Below are 10,905 nucleotides of genomic sequence, written 5' to 3' on the forward strand. Positions count from 1 at the left end.
ACGTACACTGACCCCTACTGGCAGGCTTGGGTTACTTTTATCCACAGCATTCCCTCCACAGAGTTCTTGTTGAATATTTTCCAGTGTTTTGTTTTGAGAGCAACTGGCTATAATTAAGCCAAACTACAACTGATTGGTTTCCATCCCATGGCAGGCCATGCAGGTGGGCTTAAACGGCATCTGACGCTGAAATGTTTCGACTCTGAAGACTCCAAAGACCGTATGAAATGTAACACAAGGACGTACATGTAAAAGAAAGGGTAATGCGTTGTAGATTTGTGAAAGCGTAAAGTAAGATGGAGTAAAAGTAAGAAAAGCAAGTGAAAGAATGTGCTTGAGGATGGCAAAAGCTTACAGCACCTGGTATTCCCAGGCGGTCTCCCATCCAAGTACTAACCAGGCCCGACCCTGCTTAGCTTCCGAGATCAGACGAGATCGGGCGTGCTCAGGGTGGTATGGCCGTAAGCGAGAGCACTGCTTCCACTCAGCCTATTTATAAGCATGCGGCAAAAGACGGCTGCCTTTTCCACACTACAGGGGACACACATTTACTCGCCCTCCTTTCTTACTTCCAAAGCAACCCCACCAAGCTCATTCAAACCAATCACACATTTCATTGCTCTCTCCTGTCCTCCTTCTCTTTTCACAAAAAAAATAAAACAACAAAACTTGCTCTTTTGGCTGACACTTGAACATTCAGCAACAAAGGCTAACGCCGGCCGCCAGACTCGGCCTTGTCAACATAAAAGTCACATAAGCCACATGAGTCGAATGGGCTTGTGAAACGGGACAATTACAAAATCACAAATCTTTCTCAACTGTCTTGGCTCCTTTTATTTACACCCCTAAATTCCACATACTAAGGTACAACAGGAATACGGGATAAATGCAGAGGCTACTTCCTACCAATATGGAAGCCGGGCAAAAAAAAAAAAAGAAAAAAGCTCACGCTAGCACGCCGGGCGAAGCATCGCTCTGAGGTGAGTTGCGAGTCGCAGGGATGCCGGTGAAGCAGGCTCGGGCTGAGTGGGCCAGCCAGCCTTTTGACTTAGGGAAGTGGCGTCGCCATGTCAAGTTCAAAGAGCTCTGTGAAGCTTTAGGGGGACAAAAGAACAACTGTTGTAGATGCAGGCAGGTCTGGGAGGAGAATTTTAAAAAAACTCAATACAACTGGAAATCAGCCCCCCGAAACGAGAACGGGGACCCATGAATGGCGGCCCATGACTTGAGGTTGCGTGTAACGGTGAAATAAACATCACGGCTGTGACGAAACGGTGCTGTTATTGCCCCACGGCTCACTCCCTTTCGTGATGTGTTGCTTTAATGTGACCTAAGTAAGTGATCTAAATTAGCAGGTGTTTTTTTGTTTGTTTGTTTGTTTTTAACAGCAAATATTGGGCTTGTCCCACCCATGAGCTGTAACTGTGATTGGTTGTAGTTCTGCTCTGCGTTGACATCCTGTAACAGACTTTCCCCCCCATGTTGTCAGTTTCCTCAAACGTACACTGACCCCTACTGGCAGGCTTGGGTTACTTTTATCCACAGCATTCCCTCCACAGAGTTCTTGTTGAATATTTTCCAGTGTTTTGTTTTGAGAGCAACTGGCTATAATTAAGCCAAACTACAACTGATTGGTTTCCATCCCATGGCAGGCCATGCAGGTGGGCTTAAACGGCATCTGACGCTGAAATGTTTCGACTCTGAAGACTCCAAAGACCGTATGAAATGTAACACAAGGACGTACATGTAAAAGAAAGGGTAATGCGTTGTAGATTTGTGAAAGCGTAAAGTAAGATGGAGTAAAAGTAAGAAAAGCAAGTGAAAGAATGTGCTTGAGGATGGCAAAAGCTTACAGCACCTGGTATTCCCAGGCGGTCTCCCATCCAAGTACTAACCAGGCCCGACCCTGCTTAGCTTCCAAGATCAGACGAGATCAGGCATGCTCAGGGTGGTATGGCCGTAAGCGAGAGCACTGCTTCCACTCAGCCTATTTATAAGCATGCGGCAAAAGACGGCTGCCTTTTCCACACTACAGGGGACACACATTTACTCGCCCTCCTTTCTTACTTCCAAAGCAACCCCACCAAGCTCATTCAAACCAATCACACATTTCATTGCTCTCTCCTGTCCTCCTTCTCTTTTCACAAAAAAATAAAACAACAAAACTTGCTCTTTTGGCTGACACTTGAACATTCAGCAACAAAGGCTAACGCCGGCCGCCAGACTCGGCCTTGTCAACATAAAAGTCACATAAGCCACATGAGTCGAATGGGCTTGTGAAACGGGACAATTACAAAATCACAAATCTTTCTCAACTGTCTTGGCTCCTTTTATTTACACCCCTAAATTCCACATACTAAGGTACAACAGGAATACGGGATAAATGCAGAGGCTACTTCCTACCAATATGGAAGCCGGGCAAAAAAAAAAAAAGAAAAAAGCTCACGCTAGCACGCCGGGCGAAGCATCGCTCTGAGGTGAGTTGCGAGTCGCAGGGATGCCGGTGAAGCAGGCTCGGGCTGAGTGGGCCAGCCAGCCTTTTGACTTAGGGAAGTGGCGTCGCCATGTCAAGTTCAAAGAGCTCTGTGAAGCTTTAGGGGGACAAAAGAACAACTGTTGTAGATGCAGGCAGGTCTGGGAGGAGAATTTTAAAAAAACTCAATACAACTGGAAATCAGCCCCCCGAAACGAGAACGGGGACCCATGAATGGCGGCCCATGACTTGAGGTTGCGTGTAACGGTGAAATAAACATCACGGCTGTGACGAAACGGTGCTGTTATTGCCCCACGGCTCACTCCCTTTCGTGATGTGTTGCTTTAATGTGACCTAAGTAAGTGATCTAAATTAGCAGGTGTTTTTTTGTTTGTTTGTTTGTTTTTAACAGCAAATATTGGGCTTGTCCCACCCATGAGCTGTAACTGTGATTGGTTGTAGTTCTGCTCTGCGTTGACATCCTGTAACAGACTTTCCCCCCCATGTTGTCAGTTTCCTCAAACGTACACTGACCCCTACTGGCAGGCTTGGGTTACTTTTATCCACAGCATTCCCTCCACAGAGTTCTTGTTGAATATTTTCCAGTGTTTTGTTTTGAGAGCAACTGGCTATAATTAAGCCAAACTACAACTGATTGGTTTCCATCCCATGGCAGGCCATGCAGGTGGGCTTAAACGGCATCTGACGCTGAAATGTTTCGACTCTGAAGACTCCAAAGACCGTATGAAATGTAACACAAGGACGTACATGTAAAAGAAAGGGTAATGCGTTGTAGATTTGTGAAAGCGTAAAGTAAGATGGAGTAAAAGTAAGAAAAGCAAGTGAAAGAATGTGCATGTAAGTGCTTGAGGATGGCAAAAGCTTACAGCACCTGGTATTCCCAGGCGGTCTCCCATCCAAGTACTAACCAGGCCCGACCCTGCTTAGCTTCCGAGATCAGACGAGATCGGGCGTGCTCAGGGTGGTATGGCCGTAAGCGAGAGCACTGCTTCCACTCAGCCTATTTATAAGCATGCGGCAAAAGACGGCTGCCTTTTCCACACTACAGGGGACACACATTTACTCGCCCTCCTTTCTTACTTCCAAAGCAACCCCACCAAGCTCATTCAAACCAATCACACATTTCATTGCTCTCTCCTGTCCTCCTTCTGTTTTCACAAAAAAATAAAACAACAAAACTTGCTCTTTTGGCTGACACTTGAACATTCAGCAACAAAGGCTAACGCCGGCCGCCAGACTCGGCCTTGTCAACATAAAAGTCACATAAGCCACATGAGTCGAATGGGCTTGTGAAACGGGACAATTACAAAATCACAAATCTTTCTCAACTGTCTTGGCTCCTTTTATTTACACCCCTAAATTCCACATACTAAGGTACAACAGGAATACGGGATAAATGCAGAGGCTACTTCCTACCAATATGGAAGCCGGGCAAAAAAAAAAAAAGAAAAAAGCTCACGCTAGCACGCCGGGCGAAGCATCGCTCTGAGGTGAGTTGCGAGTCGCAGGGATGCCGGTGAAGCAGGCTCGGGCTGAGTGGGCCAGCCAGCCTTTTGACTTAGGGAAGTGGCGTCGCCATGTCAAGTTCAAAGAGCTCTGTGAAGCTTTAGGGGGACAAAAGAACAACTGTTGTAGATGCAGGCAGGTCTGGGAGGAGAATTTAAAAAAAAACTCAATACAACTGGAAATCAGCCCCCCGAAACGAGAACGGGGACCCATGAATGGCGGCCCATGACTTGAGGTTGCGTGTAACGGTGAAATAAACATCACGGCTGTGACGAAACGGTGCTGTTATTGCCCCACGGCTCACTCCCTTTCGTGATGTGTTGCTTTAATGTGACCTAAGTAAGTGATCTAAATTAGCAGGTGTTTTTTTGTTTGTTTGTTTGTTTTTAACAGCAAATATTGGGCTTGTCCCACCCATGAGCTGTAACTGTGATTGGTTGTAGTTCTGCTCTGCGTTGACATCCTGTAACAGACTTTCCCCCCCATGTTGTCAGTTTCCTCAAACGTACACTGACCCCTACTGGCAGGCTTGGGTTACTTTTATCCACAGCATTCCCTCCACAGAGTTCTTGTTGAATATTTTCCAGTGTTTTGTTTTGAGAGCAACTGGCTATAATTAAGCCAAACTACAACTGATTGGTTTCCATCCCATGGCAGGCCATGCAGGTGGGCTTAAACGGCATCTGACGCTGAAATGTTTCGACTCTGAAGACTCCAAAGACCGTATGAAATGTAACACAAGGACGTACATGTAAAAGAAAGGGTAATGCGTTGTAGATTTGTGAAAGCGTAAAGTAAGATGGAGTAAAAGTAAGAAAAGCAAGTGAAAGAATGTGCTTGAGGATGGCAAAAGCTTACAGCACCTGGTATTCCCAGGCGGTCTCCCATCCAAGTACTAACCAGGCCCGACCCTGCTTAGCTTCCGAGATCAGACGAGATCGGGCGTGCTCAGGGTGGTATGGCCGTAAGCGAGAGCACTGCTTCCACTCAGCCTATTTATAAGCATGCGGCAAAAGACGGCTGCCTTTTCCACACTACAGGGGACACACATTTACTCGCCCTCCTTTCTTACTTCCAAAGCAACCCCACCAAGCTCATTCAAACCAATCACACATTTCATTGCTCTCTCCTGTCCTCCTTCTCTTTTCACAAAAAAAATAAAACAACAAAACTTGCTCTTTTGGCTGACACTTGAACATTCAGCAACAAAGGCTAACGCCGGCCGCCAGACTCGGCCTTGTCAACATAAAAGTCACATAAGCCACATGAGTCGAATGGGCTTGTGAAACGGGACAATTACAAAATCACAAATCTTTCTCAACTGTCTTGGCTCCTTTTATTTACACCCCTAAATTCCACATACTAAGGTACAACAGGAATACGGGATAAATGCAGAGGCTACTTCCTACCAATATGGAAGCCGGGCAAAAAAAAAAAAAGAAAAAAGCTCACGCTAGCACGCCGGGCGAAGCATCGCTCTGAGGTGAGTTGCGAGTCGCAGGGATGCCGGTGAAGCAGGCTCGGGCTGAGTGGGCCAGCCAGCCTTTTGACTTAGGGAAGTGGCGTCGCCATGTCAAGTTCAAAGAGCTCTGTGAAGCTTTAGGGGGACAAAAGAACAACTGTTGTAGATGCAGGCAGGTCTGGGAGGAGAATTTTAAAAAAACTCAATACAACTGGAAATCAGCCCCCCGAAACGAGAACGGGGACCCATGAATGGCGGCCCATGACTTGAGGTTGCGTGTAACGGTGAAATAAACATCACGGCTGTGACGAAACGGTGCTGTTATTGCCCCACGGCTCACTCCCTTTCGTGATGTGTTGCTTTAATGTGACCTAAGTAAGTGATCTAAATTAGCAGGTGTTTTTTTGTTTGTTTGTTTGTTTTTAACAGCAAATATTGGGCTTGTCCCACCCATGAGCTGTAACTGTGATTGGTTGTAGTTCTGCTCTGCGTTGACATCCTGTAACAGACTTTCCCCCCCATGTTGTCAGTTTCCTCAAACGTACACTGACCCCTACTGGCAGGCTTGGGTTACTTTTATCCACAGCATTCCCTCCACAGAGTTCTTGTTGAATATTTTCCAGTGTTTTGTTTTGAGAGCAACTGGCTATAATTAAGCCAAACTACAACTGATTGGTTTCCATCCCATGGCAGGCCATGCAGGTGGGCTTAAACGGCATCTGACGCTGAAATGTTTCGACTCTGAAGACTCCAAAGACCGTATGAAATGTAACACAAGGACGTACATGTAAAAGAAAGGGTAATGCGTTGTAGATTTGTGAAAGCGTAAAGTAAGATGGAGTAAAAGTAAGAAAAGCAAGTGAAAGAATGTGCTTGAGGATGGCAAAAGCTTACAGCACCTGGTATTCCCAGGCGGTCTCCCATCCAAGTACTAACCAGGCCCGACCCTGCTTAGCTTCCGAGATCAGACGAGATCGGGCGTGCTCAGGGTGGTATGGCCGTAAGCGAGAGCACTGCTTCCACTCAGCCTATTTATAAGCATGCGGCAAAAGACGGCTGCCTTTTCCACACTACAGGGGACACACATTTACTCGCCCTCCTTTCTTACTTCCAAAGCAACCCCACCAAGCTCATTCAAACCAATCACACATTTCATTGAATCAGAATCAGAATCAGAATCAGAATCTCTTTATTTCACCAAGTATGTTACCCATACAAGGAATTTGTCTTGGTGAGAGCAACACGCATGACAAGTAGCAAGAAACACAGAACACAGTCTTAAACTAAAGGAAAATGACACTAAACAATAAATAGGGTAGGGGATAAATTAAAAAAAGTAGAAAGTACTAAAGGTAATAAAGGTAATAAAGAGCTGAAAAATATATTTACAGAAAAGAAAAGGACATCTGTACAGGTGTGCAAATAGTCATAGTGCAAAATAGGCAGAGTGCAAATAACTGTTCAGTCCGGTTTGGTACAGTTCAGTTGTAAGTTTAGAGGTTTACAGTGGGAGGTGACCACTGTGATTGAGGAGCGCTACAGCTCTGGGGAAGAAGCTGTTAGCATGACGTGTTGTGCTGGTTTTGATGGACCGCAGTCTTCTACCCGAGGGGAGTGTCTGGAAGAGGAGGTGTCCAGGATGTGAGGGGTCAGATGTAATCTTGCCAGCCCGCTTCCTCATCCTGCTGGAGTAGATCTGCTGAAGTGATGGCAGGTTACATCCTATGATCCTCTCTGCTGTCCTGATGATGCGCTGGAGTTTGGTTCTTTCTTGTGAGGTGGAGGAACCAAACCAGATAGTTATGGAGGCTGTGATAATGGACTCGATGATCGCTGTGTAGAACTGGATCATCAGGGTCTGTGGCAGGTTGAATTTCTTGAGCTGTCTCAAGAAGTACATTCTTTGTTGAGCTTTCTTGATGATGGAGATGGTGTTTTTCTCCCATTTCAAGTCTCTGGAAATGGTGGTGCCCAGGAACTTGAGTGACTCCACCATTGATACTGCAGTGTTGTTGATGTGGAGGGGGGGAAGGGTGGGTGGATTGCGTCGGAAGTCCACCACCATCTCTACAGTCTTTTCTGTGTTTAGCAGCAGGTGGTTGTTGCTGCACCAGGACACCAGCTGCTCAATTTCCTTTCTGTAAGCAGACTCATCACCGTTGGCTATGAGGCCCACCAGAGTGGAGTCATCTGCAAATTTCAGGATCTTTACAGCTGGATCTTTGGAGACACAATCATTAGTGTAGAGGCTGAAGAGAAGGGGTGAAAGAACACAACCCTGAGGGACTCCAGTACTGAGTGTCCGGAGGTCTGAATTGTGCTTCCCCAGCCGCACCTGCTGTCTCCTGTCTGTCAGAAAATCCACGATCCACCGACACATGGAGTCTGGCACTGACAGCTGGGAGAGCTTGGCCTGAAGAAGCTGCGGCACAACAGTGTTAAAAGCCGAGCTAAAGTCCACAAACAAAACCCTAGCATAGTTTCCATGGCTGTCGAGATGTTGCAGGATAAAGTGCAGGGTCAGGTTGACCACATCATCGACAGACCTGTTTGCTCGGTACGCAAACTGCAGGGGGTCCAGCAGGGGATCTGTGATGGACTTCAGGTGGGCTAGGATCAGGCGTTCAAAGACCTTCATGACTACAGAGGTCAGGGCGACAGGCCTGTAATCATTCAGTCCGGTGATGGTGGATTTCTTGGGAACTGGAATGATGGTGGAGGTTTTGAAGCAGGCTGGAACAGAGCAGAGTTCCAGTGATCTGTTAAAAATGTCTGTAAACACTGGAGCTAGTTGGTCACAGCAGTGTTTTAGGGTGGATGGAGAGACTGAGTCGGGCCCGGGGGCTTTCCTCACCTTCTGTCTGCTGAAGAGCCTGTGAACATCCTGCCGGTTGATGCAGAGATGAGCAGGAGGCAGAGGTGAGAGGGCCAGGGTGGGGGTGGAGGTGGAGGGGGGTGATGGGTGGTAGACGGTCCGATTGTCTTTTGTGAGTTCAAATCTGCAGTAGAACTCATTCAGGTCGTTGGTGAGGTGTCGGTCGTTCAGGAGGAGGGGGGTCTTTCTCACCTTGTGACCAGTGAGAAGCTGTAGGCCTTTCCAGGCTGAAGATGGGTCGTTAGCAGTGATGTGTCTGTTCAGCTGCTCTGAGTACTTGCTCTTCGCAGCTCTAATCCCTTTCTCCAGTCTGTATTTGGCCTCCTTAAAGACAGTTCTATCTCCACTCCTGAACGCTTCCTCCTTTTCCCTCCGAAGCTGTTTGAGTTCAGCAGTAAACCAGGGTTTGTTGTTACTGTATCTCACCTGTGATTTAGTTGAGATACAGCTGTCTTCACAGAAACTGATGTATGACGTCACAGTGTCTGTGTATTCGTCCAGTCCGTCTGTCGCCTCCTCAAACACAGCCCAGTCTGTGGATTCGAAGCAGCCCTGCAGCTTCTCAATGTCTCCACTGGTCCACCTCTTCACTGTTGTGATGACCGGCTTGTTGCTCTCTCCTGTCCTCCTTCTCTTTTCACAAAAAAAATAAAACAACAAAACTTGCTCTTTTGGCTGACACTTGAACATTCAGCAACAAAGGCTAACGCCGGCCGCCAGACTCGGCCTTGTCAACATAAAAGTCACATAAGCCACATGAGTCGAATGGGCTTGTGAAACGGGACAATTACAAAATCACAAATCTTTCTCAACTGTCTTGGCTCCTTTTATTTACACCCCTAAATTCCACATACTAAGGTACAACAGGAATACGGGATAAATGCAGAGGCTACTTCCTACCAATATGGAAGCCGGGCAAAAAAAAAAAAAAGAAAAAAGCTCACGCTAGCACGCCGGGCGAAGCATCGCTCTGAGGTGAGTTGCGAGTCGCAGGGATGCCGGTGAAGCAGGCTCGGGCTGAGTGGGCCAGCCAGCCTTTTGACTTAGGGAAGTGGCGTCGCCATGTCAAGTTCAAAGAGCTCTGTGAAGCTTTAGGGGGACAAAAGAACAACTGTTGTAGATGCAGGCAGGTCTGGGAGGAGAATTTTAAAAAAACTCAATACAACTGGAAATCAGCCCCCCGAAACGAGAACGGGGACCCATGAATGGCGGCCCATGACTTGAGGTTGCGTGTAACGGTGAAATAAACATCACGGCTGTGACGAAACGGTGCTGTTATTGCCCCACGGCTCACTCCCTTTCGTGATGTGTTGCTTTAATGTGACCTAAGTAAGTGATCTAAATTAGCAGGTGTTTTTTTGTTTGTTTGTTTGTTTTTAACAGCAAATATTGGGCTTGTCCCACCCATGAGCTGTAACTGTGATTGGTTGTAGTTCTGCTCTGCGTTGACATCCTGTAACAGACTTTCCCCCCCATGTTGTCAGTTTCCTCAAACGTACACTGACCCCTACTGGCAGGCTTGGGTTACTTTTATCCACAGCATTCCCTCCACAGAGTTCTTGTTGAATATTTTCCAGTGTTTTGTTTTGAGAGCAACTGGCTATAATTAAGCCAAACTACAACTGATTGGTTTCCATCCCATGGCAGGCCATGCAGGTGGGCTTAAACGGCATCTGACGCTGAAATGTTTCGACTCTGAAGACTCCAAAGACCGTATGAAATGTAACACAAGGACGTACATGTAAAAGAAAGGGTAATGCGTTGTAGATTTGTGAAAGCGTAAAGTAAGATGGAGTAAAAGTAAGAAAAGCAAGTGAAAGAATGTGCATGTAAGTGCTTGAGGATGGCAAAAGCTTACAGCACCCGGTATTCCCAGGTGGTCTCCCATCCAAGTACTAACCAGGCCCGACCCTGCTTAGCTTCCGAGATCAGACGAGATCGGGCGTGCTCAGGGTGGTATGGCCGTAAGCGAGAGCACTGCTTCCACTCAGCCTATTTATAAGCATGCGGCAAAAGACGGCTGCCTTTTCCACACTACAGGGGACACACATTTACTCGCCCTCCTTTCTTACTTCCAAAGCAACCCCACCAAGCTCATTCAAACCAATCACACATTTCATTGCTCTCTCCTGTCCTCCTTCTGTTTTCACAAAAAAATAAAACAACAAAACTTGCTCTTTTGGCTGACACTTGAACATTCAGCAACAAAGGCTAACGCCGGCCGCCAGACTCGGCCTTGTCAACATAAAAGTCACATAAGCCACATGAGTCGAATGGGCTTGTGAAACGGGACAATTACAAAATCACAAATCTTTCTCAACTGTCTTGGCTCCTTTTATTTACACCCCTAAATTCCACATACTAAGGTACAACAGGAATACGGGATAAATGCAGAGGCTACTTCCTACCAATATGGAAGCCGGGCAAAAAAAAAAAAAGAAAAAAGCTCACGCTAGCACGCCGGGCGAAGCATCGCTCTGAGGTGAGTTGCGAGTCGCAGGGATGCCGGTGAAGCAGGCTCGGGCTGAGTGGGCCAGCCAGCCTTTTGACTTAGGGAAGTGGCGTCGC

At 47.0% G+C, this 10,905-nt stretch overlaps 6 non-coding genes across 6 annotated transcripts; all 6 read right to left on the reverse strand.

The window, feature by feature from the left end:
• Positions 1-348: 348 nt before the first annotated feature.
• On the reverse strand, positions 349-467 carry LOC140576210 (5S ribosomal RNA). The gene has a single exon (XR_011981436.1). It is a non-coding gene; the product is annotated as a 5S ribosomal RNA (ribosomal RNA).
• Positions 468-1,846: 1,379 nt separating this feature from the next.
• Positions 1,847-1,965, reverse strand: LOC140575884 (5S ribosomal RNA). The gene has a single exon (XR_011981139.1). It is a non-coding gene; the product is annotated as a 5S ribosomal RNA (ribosomal RNA).
• A 1,388-nt stretch (positions 1,966-3,353) lies between these two features.
• Positions 3,354-3,472, reverse strand: LOC140576212 (5S ribosomal RNA). Its single transcript, XR_011981437.1, has one exon. It is a non-coding gene; the product is annotated as a 5S ribosomal RNA (ribosomal RNA).
• A 1,379-nt stretch (positions 3,473-4,851) lies between these two features.
• LOC140576213 (5S ribosomal RNA) lies at positions 4,852-4,970 on the reverse strand. Its single transcript, XR_011981438.1, has one exon. It is a non-coding gene; the product is annotated as a 5S ribosomal RNA (ribosomal RNA).
• A 1,379-nt stretch (positions 4,971-6,349) lies between these two features.
• On the reverse strand, positions 6,350-6,468 carry LOC140576214 (5S ribosomal RNA). The gene has a single exon (XR_011981439.1). It is a non-coding gene; the product is annotated as a 5S ribosomal RNA (ribosomal RNA).
• Positions 6,469-10,188: 3,720 nt separating this feature from the next.
• On the reverse strand, positions 10,189-10,307 carry LOC140576384 (5S ribosomal RNA). Its single transcript, XR_011981599.1, has one exon. It is a non-coding gene; the product is annotated as a 5S ribosomal RNA (ribosomal RNA).
• Positions 10,308-10,905: the final 598 nt, after the last annotated feature.

This window comes from Salminus brasiliensis, chromosome 13 (genome assembly GCF_030463535.1).
Source record: "Salminus brasiliensis chromosome 13, fSalBra1.hap2, whole genome shotgun sequence".
Classification (NCBI taxonomy): domain Eukaryota; kingdom Metazoa; phylum Chordata; class Actinopteri; order Characiformes; family Bryconidae; genus Salminus; species Salminus brasiliensis.